This window comes from Neolamprologus multifasciatus, chromosome 2 (assembly GCF_963576455.1).
Source record: "Neolamprologus multifasciatus chromosome 2, fNeoMul1.2, whole genome shotgun sequence".
Classification (NCBI taxonomy): domain Eukaryota; kingdom Metazoa; phylum Chordata; class Actinopteri; order Cichliformes; family Cichlidae; genus Neolamprologus; species Neolamprologus multifasciatus.
Window position 1 is genome coordinate 29379143 of NC_140440.1, and position 19665 is coordinate 29398807.

The 19665-nt window shown below is 39.8% G+C and overlaps 2 long non-coding RNA genes across 2 annotated transcripts; one reads left to right on the plus strand and one right to left on the minus strand.

Annotated features, from left to right (window-relative positions):
* Positions 1–7464: 7464 nt before the first annotated feature.
* On the minus strand, positions 7465–11280 carry LOC146524713 (uncharacterized). Its single transcript, XR_014875655.1, has 5 exons — positions 11006–11280; positions 9707–9934; positions 9424–9586; positions 9095–9189; positions 7465–8646 (listed from the first exon to the last, which is right to left on the minus strand). It is a non-coding gene; the product is annotated as an uncharacterized LOC146524713 (long non-coding RNA).
* Positions 11281–17377: 6097 nt separating this feature from the next.
* LOC146524714 (uncharacterized) lies at positions 17378–19408 on the plus strand. Its single transcript, XR_014875658.1, has 3 exons — positions 17378–17941; positions 19014–19241; positions 19362–19408. It is a non-coding gene; the product is annotated as an uncharacterized LOC146524714 (long non-coding RNA).
* The last annotated feature ends 257 nt before the right edge of the window (positions 19409–19665 follow it).

The following is a 19665-nucleotide window of genomic DNA, read 5'->3' on the forward strand; positions in this document are numbered from 1 at the left end:
AATATTCCTTTATTGGGTGAGAAAATCACACCATGTCATAACTGCTTTAAGTCATACAGAATAGATATCAGAGCCTTAAACAGGCTGACCTCTGCTAAATGGGTCAAACTGGGCAGAAAGTAAACAAACACATAACATCCTTATAGAATATGATGTAACACTATAGATCAACTTACCTCAGAATATATAAAGCATATAAACAATTACAGCAATATCATGCAACAAACACAGCAGTGCTACTAATCCAAAATACTCAAAGCTTCATAAAACTGAAACAAACATTTATTTTTAGCTCCATTCTGCTGCTGATACATTAAGTTTCTGAATATTAAACTTGTTGCTGCCTTTCATAGTGTGTAACTTGAAGGCCCTGAGTACTTTCTCCCACACTGAAAACACTGGGATGATAACATTATTTGAACATTACCTAATAAGACTGATTCAGGACAGACAATTAGTTATTCTAAACTTTTCTAGCAGTCCTTCACAAACAGGGAACAGTCTGTCTATTCTCTCCATCTGTCAGCTGCTGCTGGCTCTTCCTCCTCCTCTTCCTCACACACTGCTGAGTTTGTCCTGGTGGACCATCAGGGGTGCAAAGCCTCACAGATGATGTGCAGCAGTGGGTCCCTCAGTCTGTCCTCACTCTGGACACTTGCAGTTGTCACACATGGAAATCAAATGTGTAATAAGCTGCAGGATTCAAACACAAGTGTAACTTATAAATACATGTTCATACTTTTATTCCACAATCAGAGAGAAAATAAGAGAGAGAGTGCAGGACAGACAGACAGGTGACAGTCTCAGGTGTATACACTGCTACAAACAGGAGGATTTAGTGTTTGTGTTATTACGAGTGCTAAACAAGAAGAGTTCCCAGATGGTACAGTGGACACATGTGTGACTCCTGTGATTAAAGCATCTTTCTTTCAGCTTAACGAGTGAACCGTCAGCTCGTTCAAACACACGTTAAAGTCCGTTTGGCTCGACACTACCGAACAGAGGCAGCAATATAACATAGCTAACATTAACAGTGCAGTGAATCCTGCTTGTGCCATGATATTCAGGACTGCAAACTGTTACGGATTCAAATATTGAGGATGGATACAAGAGGAAAACCAAAAATAACCACACTGGTCCGGCTGGGTCAAGTCAAACGATGATTTAATGAACACACGCGTGGGAGATGGACACCATACAGCAGACAGCATCAGATCACACCACACCTGTGTTGTAACTTTATTGCAGTTTATTGTTTGATAACAGCATTTTGGTTATTTTGTAAGTGATTTAAGTGTTAGTCACATGTTTAGTGAGAGCTGTTAATTATAGATTTAAATTTCTGCTAAAGGGGAGCATTTACAGGTATTTTTATTAGAAAACTGCATTTCCCAGAATCCTTTGCAGTAGACAAAAGTTACTCTGGGTTTTTAGTTAGCAAGAAAGTTTTCGGGAAGCCATTATATGTTGCTCCGAATGCCGAGAAGTTTGTTGTACATTTCCCTTTTTGAAGTCTTATATAAAGACTATCATTTCTACAACTGATGTCCGATCCATTTTTTTGCTAATTGGATTCGCCACAACATTTTTTGGTGCCGAAACCCGGGAGAGATGAGCAAACAGGATTTACGCCGAGCCGCCGCCGAAGCTGCGGAAGTGGCGGATGACGAGCATCAGAGAGAAATGGAAAGAACAAAACGGAAACGTGGGACGATAACAGGTGCTACCACACGACTTGTACATCAAATTGACTCCGAAATGGCTAAACCAGATCCGGACACTGACCATCTGAGCACATTACTGGAAATGCTGTCGGCGAAGGAGCTCAGCTTGTATGCCTTAGATAGTGAAATAGAACGTAAAACAGCTCTGGATGACCTGGAAATGGAGATCGAAAGCGCAGAGGAATATAAGGAGCGCATCATCCTGTCCAAGAGCCGTGCACGGCGCATAATTAAAAGAAATGAGGATTGCCGCGAACGAGCCGCGCATCAAAGGGTGAGTGACGCTAGCTCTGCTCATTCATTGGCACAGAGAGCATCGGTAAAGCTTCCTAAGCTGATTATTCACAAATATGATGGAGATGCCAGTTTGTGGCAGGAGTTTTGGAGTCAATATGAAGCTGTTATTCACCACAATGATGCACTATGCAAAAGAGAGAAGTTTACCTATTTGAAAACCTATCTCACTGGCCAAGCAGCAAAAGCAGTTGCAGGACTGATGTTGACAGATGAAAATTATGACAACGCAATTGAGTTACTGCAAAACCGATTTGGAAGAAAGGATGTAGTAATTAGTGCGCACATGTCAAAACTGCTGAACCTCACCCCTGTTAAAAAATCCTCTGATGTGCATGCTTTGAGGCAGCTGTATGATGAATGTGAAATTCAGATCAGAAGTTTAGAGTCATTGGGTGTAGTGTCAGAAAGCTACGGAAGCTTGTTATGCCCAATATTGCTAAAGATGATTCCAGATGATATAGCTCTTGAATACAGCCGTCAGAGAAATGGAGATGAAGAGTGGAAAGTGTCAGAAATGGTCACATTCCTACAGAAGGAGGTTCAGAGCAGGGAAAGAGCTCTGCAAATGACAAAGTCGTACAACCCACAGAAAACTGAAAATAAACTGTACAGGCCACCGTTCAGTGATGTGAGGTTTAAAAGGCCTAGCATACAATCTACTGCTGCACTGTACACAGCCAGCCAGAAACAAAACACCTGTATATTCTGTGAGTGTGCCGATCACAAATCGGAAAACTGCCCAAATAATGACACGCTTCAAAGAAAGGACAAGTTAAAGAGAATGGGGAGATGTTTTGTGTGTTTGGGACAGAAACACATTGCAAGATTCTGTAAGACCAAGAATGTGTCCTGTGAGAAATGTGGACGGAGACATCACGTTGCTGTGTGCGGTGGTGAAAGGGTGGATGTACAGGTCCCATCCCAACCAGAAGAAGCAGTGGTCTCCTCCGTGCTCCCTCATTCAGTAAGGGTGAAACCAGGTGAACAGAACACTGTGTTGCTACAGACTGCAAAGGTGTGGATTGAAGGCCCGTCAGGCAGAAGGGTAGCTCGTTGCTTATTAGATGGAGGCAGCCAAAGAAGCTTCATACATGAAACGTTGGTGAAGAGCCTAAATTTACCAGTAATAAGGCAAGAGACATTGACACTACACACATTTGGGTCCTCCTTTCCCACAAGATCACAGCGCAGCATAGTGAAGGTTATGCTACAAAATATCTGGGATCCTAGCCAGAGTATTGTAATAGAAGCTGTGGAGACCCCACAAGTGTGCTCGGCAATAATGAAGGTTCCTGGTGAACAGATCCAGCATGAGCTTAAGAAAAGAGGACTACAACTGGCTGACTTCCCAGGATCCAATGAGGAACCAGAGCTTGCTGTCCTCATAGGAGCTGACTACTATTGGCAGATTGTGACAGGAAGGGTGGAGAGACTTACAGAAACATTGGTGGCACTGGAGAGCACCTTCGGATGGTCTGTTCAGGGTCCAGTCTCTGCATCAACTGTTACAGAGCCAACCTGCATGTTCATTCCGTGTGAGGAAGAGAAACTCCTCTCCAAGCAACTGAAAGCATTCTGGGAAATAGAGTCTCTGGGTATTACAACTGAGACAACGAAGAACCCAGAAGATGATGAGGCTCTGCAGATGTTTGAGAGAACGACTATGTTTAAAGATGGACGATATCAGGTGGAGTTGCCATGGAAGCCAGAAAAGTAGAGCTCTCAGACAACTACAGAGTTGCCAAAAAACGGCTGGAAGGTCTGAGTAAAAGATTTAAGAAGGATGTCACACTCTTCAGCAGGTATAATCAAGTGGTGGAGGACTACTTGGACCAGAACATTGCAGAGGAAGTGACACCAAACTGCAGCACAGACTCTGTAATGTATTATATGCCTCACCATGCAGTGCTGAGAGAGGACAAAGCAACTACAAAATTAAGAGTGGTCTTTGATGCATCGTCCCATGAAGAAGGCTGTCTGTCGCTGAATGACTGCTTATTTACGGGGCCAAATTTGAATCCAGATCTGCTCAGTGTTCTCCTTAGATTTAGGGAACACGAAGTCGCCTTTCTGGCAGACATAAAATAAGCATTCCTGCAAATACGTCTTGCAGAAAGGGACAGAGATGCAGTCAGGTTCCTGTGGTTCTCAGGTGCACCGAATGGAGAAGTGAATGATCACCTGCGCATTCTGAGGATGACGAGAGTGGTGTTTGGAATTACGCCAAGCCCGTTTCTGCTTGCAGCGACAATTCAAAGACATCTAAAACAATATGAAACAAGCCAATCACAAGTGGTGAATACAATAAGGAAGTCACTTTACGTAGATGACTTCATTTCAAGTACACGCTCAGTGGAAGAGGCATATCACATAACGACGAATGCCAAAGAAATACTGGCGGCTGCTGGTATGGAGCTTTGCAAATGGATGACAAACTCAGCTGAACTGAGGCAGAAATGGGAGAAGAGCTCCACAAACTACATGATGGCACCTGAGACGAATGGAGTAGCATTAAAGATGCTTGGATTAGTGTGGAGGCCAGAGCCTGATGATTTCACCTTTGACCTTAGTTCACTAGTGAGGCTTCTAACAGAGAAGAAAGGAACCAAACGAAGCGTGCTGCAGTCCTCAGCACGAATTTATGACCCACTTGGGTTTCTGAACCCCTTCACCATTAGGGTCAAGTGCATGTCAAATGTGTTTTGTGATGCCAGTGAAAGGGCATACAGTGCTGTGGCCCATCTTCAAGGCAAAACACGAGAAGGAGAAACGACAATGAGCTTGGTCGCATCTAAAGCCAGGGTGGCTCCCCTAAAGAAAATGACGTTGCCACGCCTGGAACTCATGGGAGCCGTGATTGGGGCCAGATTGGCCAACAACTTGATCATCTCGCTGAAGATGGAGCAAGCCCAAATAAAAATGTGGACTGACTCCATGATCACTTTGCAATGGATTTGCAGTTCGGCACAAAGGTGGAAACCGTTTGTTGCAAACCGAGTGACTGAGATCCAGACTCTTACGAGTCCATCTTCATGGTCACACATCCCAGGGAAGGCTAATCCTGCTGACCTGCCCACAAGAGGACAATCAGTGGAGGCCCTACTACAAAACCAGCTATGGTGGAATGGTCCCAGTTTTCTTGTATCAGAAGATCGGATACATGAGTCTGAAGATGAAAACATTTCAGACAAAATGAATGTAGAACTTAAATCCAGTTATCAAATAGCCATGCAGTTTGCTGCTAATGACACTGACATCTGTGAACCAATACTGAAGCTTGAGAGTTACAGCAAACTGAAGAGAGTGCTCAGAGTGACAGCATGGATTAGGAGATTCATAGCTAATGCAAAAACAACGATGCAACCAAAGATGCAAGGTGAGCTGACAGCAAATGAGCTTCTTGATGCTGAGAAGTACTGGATTAAGGTTGCACAACATCACAGTTTTCACCAGGAGGTCCAAAGACTGAAGGTAGGAAAACCTATGATGAATGACAGTAAGATTCAGGAACTGAAACCATTCCTTGATGAAGATGAGCTGCTTAGTGTTGGAGGCAGGCTGCAGCAGTCGGACTTCACGTTCAGAGAGCAGCATCCTTGGATTCTGCCAAACAAACACAGATTTTCAGAACTGCTGATACAGGACTGTCACAAAAGGGTGATGCATTCAGGAGTGAGGGACACTCTTGTACAAATAAGAGAGAGATATTGGATCATCCGGGCTCGGCAGCTGGTTAAGAGCATTGTGACCAGATGCACTGTGTGTAAGAGGTTTAAGGCAAAGGCTGGGCATCAGCTAACTGCACCTTTGCCTAGAGACAGAATATCCGAGTCACCACCATTTGAAGTTACAGGTGTGGATTTTGCTGGGCCGCTCTATGTGAAAACAGAGGATTCTGTGAAAAGATCCTACATTGCCCTATTTACCTGTGCTGTGACACGAGCGGTCCATTTAGAGCTTGTGTCAGATCAGTCAACTGAGACATTTTTGCTAGCGTTGAAGAGATTCATTGCCAGGAGAGGGCTATGCAGAGTTATCTATTCTGACAATGCCAGAACATTTAAGAGAGCAGACCAAGATTTGAAGGAGCTGTGGAAGACAATTAAAGACCCACATTTGCTGGAGTTTTTCTCGGAAAGAGGAATTACTTGGAAGTTCATTGCAGAAAGAGCAGCCTGGTGGGGTGGATTCTGGGAACGTCTTGTCAGATCAGTGAAAATCTGCCTCAAGAAGGTGTTAGGTAGAGCTTCACTCCACTTTGAAGAAATGTGTACTGTGTTGGCGGAAGTCGAAGCGACTCTGAACTCTAGGCCTCTCACCTTTGTGCACAACGAGGTAAATGAACCGCAACCACTTACTCCAGCCCACTTTTTGGTGGGCAAAAGACTGACATCTCTACCACCCAAGTCAATCCCGAAGGACACACACCATCCAACACCTAAGAAAGAGGACATTACTCGGAGATGGAGATACCGGCAGAAACTCATGACCAACTTCTGGAACACCTGGAGAAGGGACTATCTGTTGGAGCTGAAGTCAGCTCATTGCTGTGACGCTTCAAAGCCTACACCCCTAAAACTAGGGGATGTCGTGCTCATTGGGCATGACAACCTCCCCAGACAAGTGTGGAAACTTGGAAAAATTGAAGAAATGTTTCCTGGTCGAGACGGTCTTGTTAGATCTTGCTTAGTTCGCACGACAACGGGGACTCTGTTAAGAAGACCGATTCAGTTGTTGTATAACCTGGAGCTTTAGATGAACAGATTGTTCATCGGGGGGGAGGATGTTGTAACTTTATTGCAGTTTATTGTTTGATAACAGCATTTTGGTTATTTTGTAAGTGATTTAAGTGTTAGTCACATGTTTAGTGAGAGCTGTTAATTATAGATTTAAATTTCTGCTAAAGGGGAGCATTTACAGGTATTTTTATTAGAAAACTGCGTTTCCCAGAATCCTTTGCAGTAGACAAAAGTTACTCTGGGTTTTTAGTTAGCAAGAAAGTTTTCGGGAAGCCATTATATGTTGCTCCGAATGCCGAGAAGTTTGTTGTACATTTCCCTTTTTGAAGTCTTATATAAAGACTATCATTTCTACAACTGATGTCCGATCCATTTTTTTGCTAAGTGGATTCGCCACAACACCCTGTTTATCTGCTCCTGCTGAGATGGGGCCGTATGCTCTGTTCTCTTCTAACCAGACAAATAAGGCGATGACTTTCTGCGAACAGTATTTTCTTATAACTCAGCAGTATAATGCATCATAAAACAATATCATTCATTCACAATAAATCAGCAGTCTAATATAATGCAAATCAGTTTACCAAATGTAATAGTTATCACCTTCTAATTCAGGAGAATAATGCAAACTAAAACTACATAATAATTCAATCTTTAATTAGGGGTCTAACATGGCATAAAATAATATTATAATCCAACAATGGTACTTGTATCTTTTGAGAACGGTCAACTCAAATATTTGCAGTTAATATGACTTAAAGTTTCAAGTTTACAAATTCAAAGGAATAAGTTCACAGAACTTATAAAAAATAAGTACACAATCACAACATTTTTATGTTAACAAAACTCAAATGTTTATTAGTTTGTGTTGTCATTATTTTAAGTACACGTTAGTCAAATATGTTGATTACTTGATACTTAAAAACATGTGACCCAAAACTTAAAATTTTTGAGGCAATTGATTGCCTCAATTACACTGAGTATCGGTAACTTAATATGCAAAAGTCATAAACATCTGCCATTGAACAGTATCTTGCCTGCTCCCTTTTAGCACATTATGTTGAAATTAAATACATTTTTTTTGTTAAAAATTAAATTAAAAATAATTAACAAAAACATTTATAAATTAAAATAAGTAGACCAAAAATTGTTTAGTCAGGAAAACTGTCAGAGTAATAAAAAATAATGCCAAATAATAATAAATAATATCAAAATGCGCTTTTGGCTCTCTGGCTAATATCTGAATAAGGCAACAGGGCAGCAATTTGAGTGAATTACAATGCTATTTGTTTTACATTAACCAGTATCAAACAGTGAAATTTAGGTCATCTTGCGAAGCCCACAATGTTTTAGAAATAGTATTACGAAAAACATTAAAACATACAAATACAAAACATTAGTGTTGCTTTGCATTATGTTAATGAGAACAAAGGCACGTTGTATAGTTTGGACCTATTGGCTGAACACCTGTAGAGTAATGCAATAACGTTTTGAGGCATTATTTAGATAAAAGGAGAGAACTTTGAACTAGCCTTTTATAATGCTTCACCCTGCATCCTTCTTTCAGATGAGTTCCTACATAACCAAGTCATTCTTGAGGGTCTGTAACCTGGGTGACAGTTTACCACTTTCTAGACCAAGTAAAATCTTTTGAGTAAATTCAAAGTGTTGGTCAGGGCTTTGAGGTAGCTGAGGTGAAGTGCATAGATCAGTCCAAACATTACCAGGAAGGCTTCACCAAATCTGGGGAGGCTGACCACGGCATCACTTTCAATGACGACAGAGATTTTCACAGGTTGGTAGTGAACTGGACTTGTTGTGTCATGGTCACTGATGACAGTGAAGAGGGCCACTTCAACACCATCAAGCTCCAACTCATCAGATTCGTCCTGAATGAATGAAAAAGAGATACTAATCACAATCTAACCCAAGAAATACAACAGACGACATATAATTTCTCATTTTACCAACTCCCGTTGAGATCCAATACCTCTTTTACAAGGGAGACCTGTGTCTCACTGTAAGAGGTGAAAAACAGAAGATCCATGTTCTGCACACATAAATCAGCTAATTCACCAGAGAATCAAGTGGTGTGAGATAGACTGAAACTAAGCTAAAGGAAATACACAGGAAAATGTTTTACTAAACATCTTATCACTTTCAACAAAACACCAATTCAGTTCATTCGTAGTGAGGAGACAGAAAAGACCATACATGGAAACCGTATGGGTAGACTAAATCAAGGTAAGTCCAAACAGTACATCAAAATACATGTTTGTACTTTGATGCACTGTTTATATACACAGTAGTATCTGTTAGATACTTAAGGACACTCACAGTGCAGGTTCTGAAAAATACAGAGACATCCTCACGCAGATAGACAGGAAGGGCATGGAGAACGGTAGTGCGCTTTTGTGGATATCATGGATTTCCTATTGCCAGATAAAAACAGAATTGTATATACTGGTGAGTTTACTGAACAACAACAACAACAGTCAAATCAGAACACATGTCCACAAATAACCTGTTCACATCTTTAATACAGTCAGACAAATAGCAAACACAAAGTGGACTAATAGCAAAATTCAAAAAGCTCATTTAAATCATTGAACCTGTCCAATGTTCCACTGGTTCAACCTATGAAATGTGTAACAATCTATTATTACCTGTTCATCGTGAATTCTTAGAATTTCAGCCAGGGCATCTGCTGTCTTCCCAGTTTTTGATGCCTTCTGTCTGAATAAGGTCATCAGTCGAGGAAGATGGCGGTCAAGTTCAGCGTAGAATGTATTGGGCAGGTTCTGATTTGTAATGAAACTCTGAATACAACTACAGCAGAAGGACAATACAGTTCAATTTGAAGAATCTCGCACACCTTTATAAAGCAGCAAAAAGCTGCCACATGAGTAAGAATTACAATTTTCATTTTAAAGAGCTGATCCATATTACCTCAGACTCCATTTTTAGAGCAGGCCAGAGGTCCAAGAGCTCCTTCACTGGTGGGCAGGACATCACTATGGTTTGTCTGCGCAGGGGAAATGTGGTCTCCATCACCTTTCTAATGAGGGGCAGGTTCTTCTCAGCCTTCTTGACTTCTTCAACAATTGCTTGCCTCAACTGGTCAAGGCTTGATCACATCCCCAGTTCTCTTCCTTGACTCTGTCTTAATTCTTGAAGCTGGAACAGAGAGATCCAAAGGCATAAACTGATGAACAATTAAAAAGCATCCAAACGGTGACAAATTATAAATACTTCCATTTATAATTTTTCCCTGTTAATGATTTTTTCATTTAATCCCCAAAGTGTGAATGCATCTCTAGTCAAGATACTAAAGCCATCGAGCAAATATTACAATACTGAAGACAAGCAGCAGCACTTGAACTTTAACGGCATGGTTAAATCAACAACAACGCCATTTCTACAAACTAAAGCCTTACTGATGAGAGGTTCCCCCAAACATATGTTATTTGAAATTATTTAATGTGCATACACAGTTAATGTCAAAAATGTCAGGCTCCTCATCACTGCTTCTCTCTCCAAACGATTCTGGTTGTTTTGATTGACAGGTTTGTTTTTTAGGACCTTAGTGATCCAAGAGTGCCAATTGGTTGGCAGAAGTTGATTGACAAGTGATTCCACTAATTAGGCAAAGTGAGAGGAGACGATGCGTGTGCAGTGCTCTTTCATTGGCCCTCTAACTCTGGCTTGTGAACAATGTGGCTCGTCAGAGCAGGTGTATTAGAAGGATGAGTTTCCCGATCATTCTACTGCGTAAAGTGACTGATATATATGTAAAAAAACACCTATCGAGACCGTCGCTCAAACCCCTAATACACCTGCACCACTTATTCGCACATATAGTTTAAAATATAGTGGCTTGAAAGCACTCTCACTGCAGACAGGTATCTCTGCTGTGTAACTGCAGGGACAACGGGCTTGTTTGGACCCAACTATTCTGAGTCATGAGAGGGGGTTTCAAAATTTAGAGAGATTAAAACACTTTGTTTCATACTAGGCCACCGGGCGCCACCTCTAGAACAAGTAGTATCTAACTTTTTAAACAGCCTGCGACCCTCATTACAACAACTTAATGCTAGCTCTGCAAGCGCAAAGTTTCCTTCGGGGAGAGCAGCAAAGCACATAAAAAACACCGACCGGACATTTCTGCTATTCTTTTCGACACGCACCCAAAATACAACTAAATATTTGTATTTTAACAATAAACTAATATCAACATTGAAAACTTACTGTAAGTCCAGTGATGCTAGTTGCTGCCGTTAGGTCCAACTTTCTCCAGTCGTCCGTGTTGCCTCTTTGGTGCTGTTTCCCGCCCATATACCTTTACTACTTCTGTGTTTCGTATTTTTTTCCAAATAGCGGTAAACGATCAGTGTATAATGCTCATTAGCGCCGCCTTCCGCTTCGGAGGGTGAATCAGAGATTAACTCGGAATAAAAATTGATTCCTGCAGCTGCTCAACACTTACGGAAAAAATTAAAAAATATATATAGGATACATTGATAAGACAATGAATATTAAAATAAATACATTTTGTCTTCCACTAATGCATTTAAGACTATTTGATTTTACTTATTTGGTGAAACACTTTGAGATTTTATTGTATTTTAGCATGTGCTACATAAATTAACTTTATTATTAAATCCTACCTACTTGAAACAACAAAAATAACAGAACTTTACCATTCTTATATGTCCTAACTTAACTGTGTTACGTTGTGCTTAAGTTATGATTTTAAGTGATGCTTACTTAATATAGAAATAGTTCAATTCAATCAAAAATTATTCGTTTCATTTACTCAAAAAGAAGAACATGTTACACGAACTTGACATATTTAAGTTACCAGAACTTTTTAAAGACTTTGAGTATACACTACTTAATCTATTTAATTACTTTGAACATTCGGGTTTACAGTGTACGCACGCACAATTAATTCTGAACCAAGCCAGTTATTCATTAAATGACTGTTCAGTACAGAAGTGAAGCCCAATAATCATGATTTCACAGTCACAAATGAACAAAAGATTTTGTCCTTCATTTCTGTCAAACAAAGCTGTATGAAACGTTGCCTAGCAACCGGGTTGCCTAGCAACCGCCTAGCCTAGCAACCGCCTAGCAACCAGGTTGCCTAGCAACCGCCTAGCAACCGGGTTGCCTAGCAATCGGGTTGCCTAGCAACGGAGGCTAGACGTCCCATTTCACAAGCCTCTCACTTCCGGCCTTAGTGGTCTTTGAGTACGCAGCACTTGTGGACCGTTAAGGCTGCGTACTTTAAGGCTGCAGACCCTGAATTGGGATACAGCCAACATGTCTTGAAGTTCTCCAGAAGCCTGATAATGAACTAATCATTTGTTTCAGGTGTGTTGACCCAGGGTGATATTTAAAACTTGGAGGACACCGGCCCTCAAGGTCTGGAGTTCGACACTCCTGCTCTAGTGTATACTCCTCTCTGTGGTTTAGATATTATTTTATTACTATTATTTGTTGTTTAAGGCTGTAGAGATTGGATTTTACTGTTCCCTAATTGTTGTTGTTTTTTGTTTGTTTTTTCGTTTTGTTTTTTTTTTCACCAGGGGGAATCTTGTCTTCACATACTTTTAAGTGAGTTTCAAGGGGTTCTGCCTAATTATTAATCTTTTCTAGTTAACATTTAGAGCTGGAAATGTTAGATTCAAAAAAAAATTAAAAAAAACAAAAAAACAAAAAGGAGATTTTAATGACTGCAAACAGCATCAAAATTAAAACAGGGAGATGAAGATACAGCCACAAAGTGACACAAGCTAAAGGGGGAAAAAAAGCAGAACAAACAACCATCTGAAAATGACAAGTTGAAGGCTGCAATAACGCCACTACATGGTCTACTGGATTAAATGGTTCATAGTTTTAAATAAAAGAAGGAAGGCTGAATGATCTGGTCAAAGCATGGTTGAGACGTACAAACAAGCAAGATGTGCAGAAGACATAACAAGGACATCTGCTGGACAAGTGGGACTAATGCAAGATTAAAAAGAAATTCAGCTGTGACTGATGTCTTAATACTGATTATCTTCTGTATGGACGACCATGTACATCATTGTAAAACACAATAAATTAGAGAGATTAGAAGGCTGAATAATCCTTTAATGTTTGGTTAGATTCTGTATATGCTGCACAAATTATGTCTCTAAAAACAGGATAACATGTGTTGGACTTTTGGGACTCTGTTAGAGAGTCTTCCCTCACACACACATAAACACAGAGATAATTCAGACAAGAGTACTGTTAACCTTACAGTTATTATAGATGAAGCTCTGGACAAATATTAAAATCAAAGAAATCATCAGAAGCTGCAATGATGGTAAATGCAATGGTAAAAGTTAATAACTAGCAAGAAATCAACAATCACAATCATTTATTTTTTTGTTACAGAATCCGACTTTTAATGCTTCAAATTATGAACTCCAGTCAGTGCTATATGTCTAGAAATAAAGATTTTTAATGCATTGTAATGTAATGTATTGTACAGTCCAAGTACATATACTGAGTAAGTGACCTGGAAACCTGGAAGGTGACTCTAACGCTTGATAGGAGGAGCAACATGTGAAACGACAGCCCCTAAATGGTTGCTTACAATGTCTTCTTGAAATATACTTGTGTAATTGTGTCTTAAATTATCTGTGTCTTTAAAACAGATAAACCTATGCTTTTATATTAACATTTTTTTAGACGACTAAAAAGGAACAATAACTAAAAGGTGTTTCTCGTAGTCCTGTCAGTCTATAGTCTGTGATAAATGTCTTATAAAAATAATTTATGTGCCACAGCTGTGACTGTCAAAAATTATCTTAAATAAATACAATGAACTTTGCAAATTCTTCTTTAAGCTGACTGTCCACAGATACGCTATCAAACCTGAGATCAATATGCCAGATCTGCAAGTTTTTTTAAGTGAAGTGAAAAAGTGGGTAACTGAGGAAACTCAGTTTTGCAAAACACCCCAAAAACATGTTTTCAAGAAAATTATAAAAGGAAACTTGAGTCTATTTAAACCTGTTTAGAGCAGATGATTTACTTTATTTTTTACAAACATATAAACTTCATAGAAAAAGTAAGGTAACTTATATTTGAGCAATCATTTCTTTGCTGTCACACGCCTCTCCCCTACTCTGGCTCTAGCCCCTTGCTGCCAGAGCGAAGGTAGCTTAGACGCAGCGGAGCGGAGGTGTAAGTGCCTGGCTTAAAACAGGACATGTTAACTGCATTTAACCTTCAGTTGCTCTTTATATATTTAGGTAGGAGTCAGACCATGTTTCCTTTTAGCTGAGAAACATTACACCCAGGTAACCTGCAGTGTTGAAAACGTGTTTTCCGACGATGTTTGCTACCCTACAATCCGTCCTGCTCTGTAGTAAAATCAGCAACATTTGACCGTCCTGTTGCTCCCATTGAAATTTATGCAGCCTATTTAAAATCTAAAACTTAAAATTGTCCGTAGCCTACTGTTGTTGCCACTGTCCTGTTTGAAATGGAATGAGAGAAGTTGGTTATTTTGTCATATGTGCATGTGCCGATATTAAACCCAGAAACAACATTCAGGTAAAAGTGTAAGAACAAATGTTCCGTCAATAAAGGATAATGTTGGATCAGTGTTTCAATATTTATATCTTTTATTAGATGTTCATGTGGTTTGGTTATTTGCCTTTTGGTTGAAAGTAAACTGTAAGAGGACTTTTTTTTATTAGTGATCTTAATAATATATTTTTTTCATATTAATGTAATTTTTTCATCTAATTGAATACAATCTATTTGTGTATGATTGTCAGTCCAAAGAGGGAGAGAGAAGGAAAGAGGGGAACGTGAGGAGAAAGTACAAGGTCAGGAAGAACCAGGTAAGAAAACAGACAGGGAATAGTGACAGGCACAACAGAAACTGTTAAAATGCTTGAGATAGTTCACCAAAACTGATTTGCCAACCTCAAGGTGAGGCAACATAGGTTAAAATAAAAGAAAAAAATCTGCAGAGCCATAGTAGTATCTGCAGTAAAGATCTTTTCATACATTGTGTACATTGTACCATAGTGTCACAATACGGCTGTGTGCAGGCAAGAGTAGGACCCAAACGCAAACTCGCAGAGACAAAAAGTAAACTCAGCTTTATTGCTGGCGTGGAGTGGGACACGAAAAACAATACAAAACTAAACCAGGAAAACTAAAGCACAGGGCGCCAGAGGGAAAAATCACACAGCTATGAGGGAGGACGCAACACTGACAAAGAGAAACATAGGGCTTAAATACACTGAGGGATAATGAGGGGGAATGAGCCACAGGAGGAGAGCACAGCTGGGAGTAATTAGGCAGGACGAGACAAGGGAAGCAAAACTAGAAACATTAACATAGGACAGACTGTGAAAGTAAAACAGGAAACACACTGACGGAACTCAAGACATGTAAACTTAACAGACTGGGGAGACAGAACATAGGGACCTGAAACATGGAACAGAAAGGCACAGTAGACACAACATGAACATAACAACGCCACAGGGGAAGAGTAAAAAAAAAATGCAGGAACACAGGACCTCTTTCAAAATAAAATGGGAAACATAATGAAACGCAAACATGACAACATAAGAAACACAGACATGAAGCACATGAAGGACAAGGGAGACTTAACAGGGGTTGGACACACAAGGGCAATCTAATAAACAAATGAACTTAGATAACCTAATGAACAAAATAAACTCAAACTTAAAACGCTGGGTCAAAAGACCCAGAATCATGACACATAGGCAAAGTTGCCTCCATTTTTATAATTTTTTATCAATATTTTCTAGATTTGTACATTTCAAGGACTCTATTTTTGGAGTGTATTTTTATATATCTGTATTGTATTATACATACACATTAAAAGTGAATCTCTGTCCAAGAAATGCGCTCAGTTTACTTCTTACTCACTATGATCATCATTCATCATAAATGCACCAAGGAGACAGTCAGAGGGAACTAGGGACAACTGGAGACATTTAAGGATGCAGGGACTGACAGAGACAGGGAAGAAGTCTCATCGTGACGAGTAAAGCCATCTTGCCTGACTGGGCAGCTCTCTGGGTGCTCAGCCCCCCCAAAGCTCTGATCCTAAAATTGCCCCTGGTACAACACATTATGGAGTATGCTTCTGCTGTGAGGTCCCGCCTCCATGTACTTCAGTTAATCGCCGGAGGGGTATATTTATAAATAATATTATATTAGGGAAATTTTCCTATACATATTTTTGACCTGGGGGTAGAATTGATTGTGAACTGGAAAGGGAAAATGAGATGATGAGATAGCCTTTATTTGTCAGTTGCAGGTCTTTTGCCCACAACCGAGATGACAGACCTTGCCGACTGTACATACAATACACAAACATCCCATTGGGGAGACAGGTCAGGCCTATGCTTGAAAATGCTTATGAACTTGCAAATTACAACATGATGCATTTAAGGTAACCCTTTTAAACCTTTATTTAAGAAGAAATTTTGTTCCACTGTGCGATGCCCGAACCTGTTTCTTTTCATGGAGATAATTTCTCCTGCCTTAAGGAAAATCCCCTCACATGGAACAGAAGAGCCTGGAGTGCAGAAAAACTGGTAGAGATGCAGTTATACAGTCTACCTGGTCCTCACAAACTATCAGCTAAAGAGGATAAATGAATTAAATTGCTGCACATTTTGCAGACTAACAGTTTAAGCTTATTTAAAAAATAAAAAATATTTTTTTATAACATTAAATGTAAAGAGTCAAATGGGAGTCTTTCTAAAGTTATTTAATTATATTTATATTTTAAAAAGCAGATTTTTGACATTTTAAGTTTTTCCCATTTTCAGATAAATTAAACACGCACAATACAAAGGCAAACAACAAGAACACAAAGCTGGAAAACCTACCCGATTGACCAAAATCAACTCAAAATACTCCCACATGACAGAAACTCTTCTATTCCTCGCTCGCTCCAAATCTCTCAGTATAAATATCAGTGGTTTGCTATCTGTCACCATCAAAACACTCCACAAATCCCGCAAATGATTCACTTCCTTATAAACCAGTGAATCAGACACCGAAGCAGTTAGGTTCTAAATAAAGCTTCGGACGTCACTGATCACGTGACTCTGGCCAAACGAATCAAGCTTTGACACAGTGCTTCTGAAGCAGTGTGTTGATTTTTTTTGACACACGCACAATTAATTCTGAACCAAGCCAGTTATTCATTAAATGACTGTTCAGTACAGAAGTGAAGCCCAATAATCATGATTTCACAGTCACAAATGAACATAAGATTTTGTCCTTCATTTCTGTCAAACAAAGCTGTATGAAACGTTGCCTAGCAACCGGGTTGCCTAGCGACCGGGTTGCCTGGCAACCGCCTAGCAACCAGGTTGCCTAGCAACCGCATAGCAACCGGGTTGCCTAGCAATCGGGTTGCCTAGCAACGGAGGCTAGACGTCCCATTTCACAAGCCTCTCACTTCCGGCCTTAGTGGTCTTTGAGTAATTAAATAGATTAAGTAGTGTATACTCAAAGTCTTTAAAAAGTTCTGTTAACTTAAATATGTCAAGTTCGTGTAACATGTTCTTCTTTTTGAGTAAATGAAACGAATAATTTTTGATTGAATTGAACTATTTCTATATTAAGTAAGCATCACTTAAAATCATAACTTAAGCACAACGTAACACAGTTAAGTTAGGACATATAAGAATGGTAAAGTTCTGTTATTTTTGTTGTTTCAAGTAGGTAGGATTTAATAATAAAGTTAATTTATGTAGCACATGCTAAAATACAATAAAATCTCAAAGTGTTTCACCAAATAAGTAAAATCAAATAGTCTTAAATGCATTAGTGGAAGACAAAATGTATTTATTTTAATATTCATTGTCTTATCAATGTATCCTATATATAATTTTTTAATTTTTTCCGTAAGTGTTGAGCAGCTGCAGGAATCAATTTTTATTCCGAGTTAATCTCTGATTCACCCTCCGAAGCGGAAGGCGGCGCTAATGAGCATTATACACTGATCGTTTACCGCTATTTGGAAAAAAATACGAAACACAGAAGTAGTAAAGGTATATGGGCGGGAAACAGCACCAAAGAGGCAACACGGACGACTGGAGAAAGTTGGACCTAACGGCAGCAACTAGCATCACTGGACTTACAGTAAGTTTTCAATGTTGATATTAGTTTATTGTTAAAATACGAATATTTAGTTGTATTTTGGGTGCGTGTCGAAAAGAATAGCAGAAATGTCCGGTCGGTGTTTTTTATGTGCTTTGCTGCTCTCCCCGAAGGAAACTTTGCGCTTGCAGAGCTAGCATTAAGTTGTTGTAATGAGGGTCGCAGGCTGTTTAAAAAGTTAGATACTACTTGTTCTAGAGGTGGCGCCCGGTGGCCTAGTATGAAACAAAGTGTTTTAATTTCTCTAAATTTTTAAACCCCCTCTCATGACTCAGAATAGTTGGGTCCAAACAAGCCCGTTGTCCCTGCAGTTACACAGCGGAGATACCTGTCTGCAGTGAGAGTGCTTTCAAGCCACTATATTTTAAACTATATGTGCGAATAAGTGGTGCAGGTGTATTAGGCGTTTGAGCGACGGTCTCGATAGGTGTTTTTTTACATATATATCAGTCACTTTACGCAGTAGAATGATCGGGAAACTCATCCTTCTAATACACCTGCTCTGACGAGCCACATTGTTCACAAGCCAGAGTTAGAGGGCCAATGAAAGAGCACTGCACACGCATCGTCTCCTCTCACTTTGCCTAATTAGTGGAATCACTTGTCAATCAACTTCTGCCAACCAATTGGCACTCTTGGATCACTAAGGTCCTAAAAAACAAACCTGTCAATCAAAACAACCAGAATCGTTTGCAGAGAGAAGCAGTGATGAAGAGCCTGACATTTTTGACATTAACTGTGTATGCACATTAAATAATTTCAAATAACATATGTTTGGGGGAACCTCTCATCAGTAAGGCTTTAGTTTGTAGAAATGGCGTTGTTGTTAATTTAACCATGCCGTTAAAGTTCAAAGTGCTGCTGCTTGTCTTCAGTATTGTAATATTTGCTCGATGGCTTTAGTATCTTGACTAGAGATGCATTCACACTTTGGGGATTAAATGAAAAGATCATTAACAGGGAAAAATTATAAATGGAAGTATTTATAATTTGTCACCGTTTGGATGCTTTTTAATTGTTCATCAGTTTATGCCTTTGGATCTCTCTGTTCCAGCTTCAAGAATTAAGACAGAGTCAAGGAAGAGAACTGGGGATGTGATCAAGCCTTGACCAGTTGAGGCAAGCAATTGTTGAAGAAGTCAAGAAGGCTGAGAAGAACCTGCCCCTCATTAGAAAGGTGATGGAGACCACATTTCCCCTGCGCAGACAAACCATAGTGATGTCCTGCCCACCAGTGAAGGAGCTCTTGGACCTCTGGCCTGCTCTAAAAATGGAGTCTGAGGTAATATGGATCAGCTCTTTAAAATGAAAATTGTAATTCTTACTCATGTGGCAGCTTTTTGCTGCTTTATAAAGGTGTGCGAGATTCTTCAAATTGAACTGTATTGTCCTTCTGCTGTAGTTGTATTCAGAGTTTCATTACAAATCAGAACCTGCCCAATACATTCTATGCTGAACTTGACCGCCATCTTCCTCGACTGATGACCTTATTCAGACAGAAGGCATCAAAAACTGGGAAGACAGCAGATGCCCTGGCTGAAATTCTAAGAATTCACGATGAACAGGTAATAATAGATTGTTACACATTTCATAGGTTGAACCAGTGGAACATTGGACAGGTTCAATGATTTAAATGAGCTTTTTGAATTTTGCTATTAGTCCACTTTGTGTTTGCTATTTGTCTGACTGTATTAAAGATGTGAACA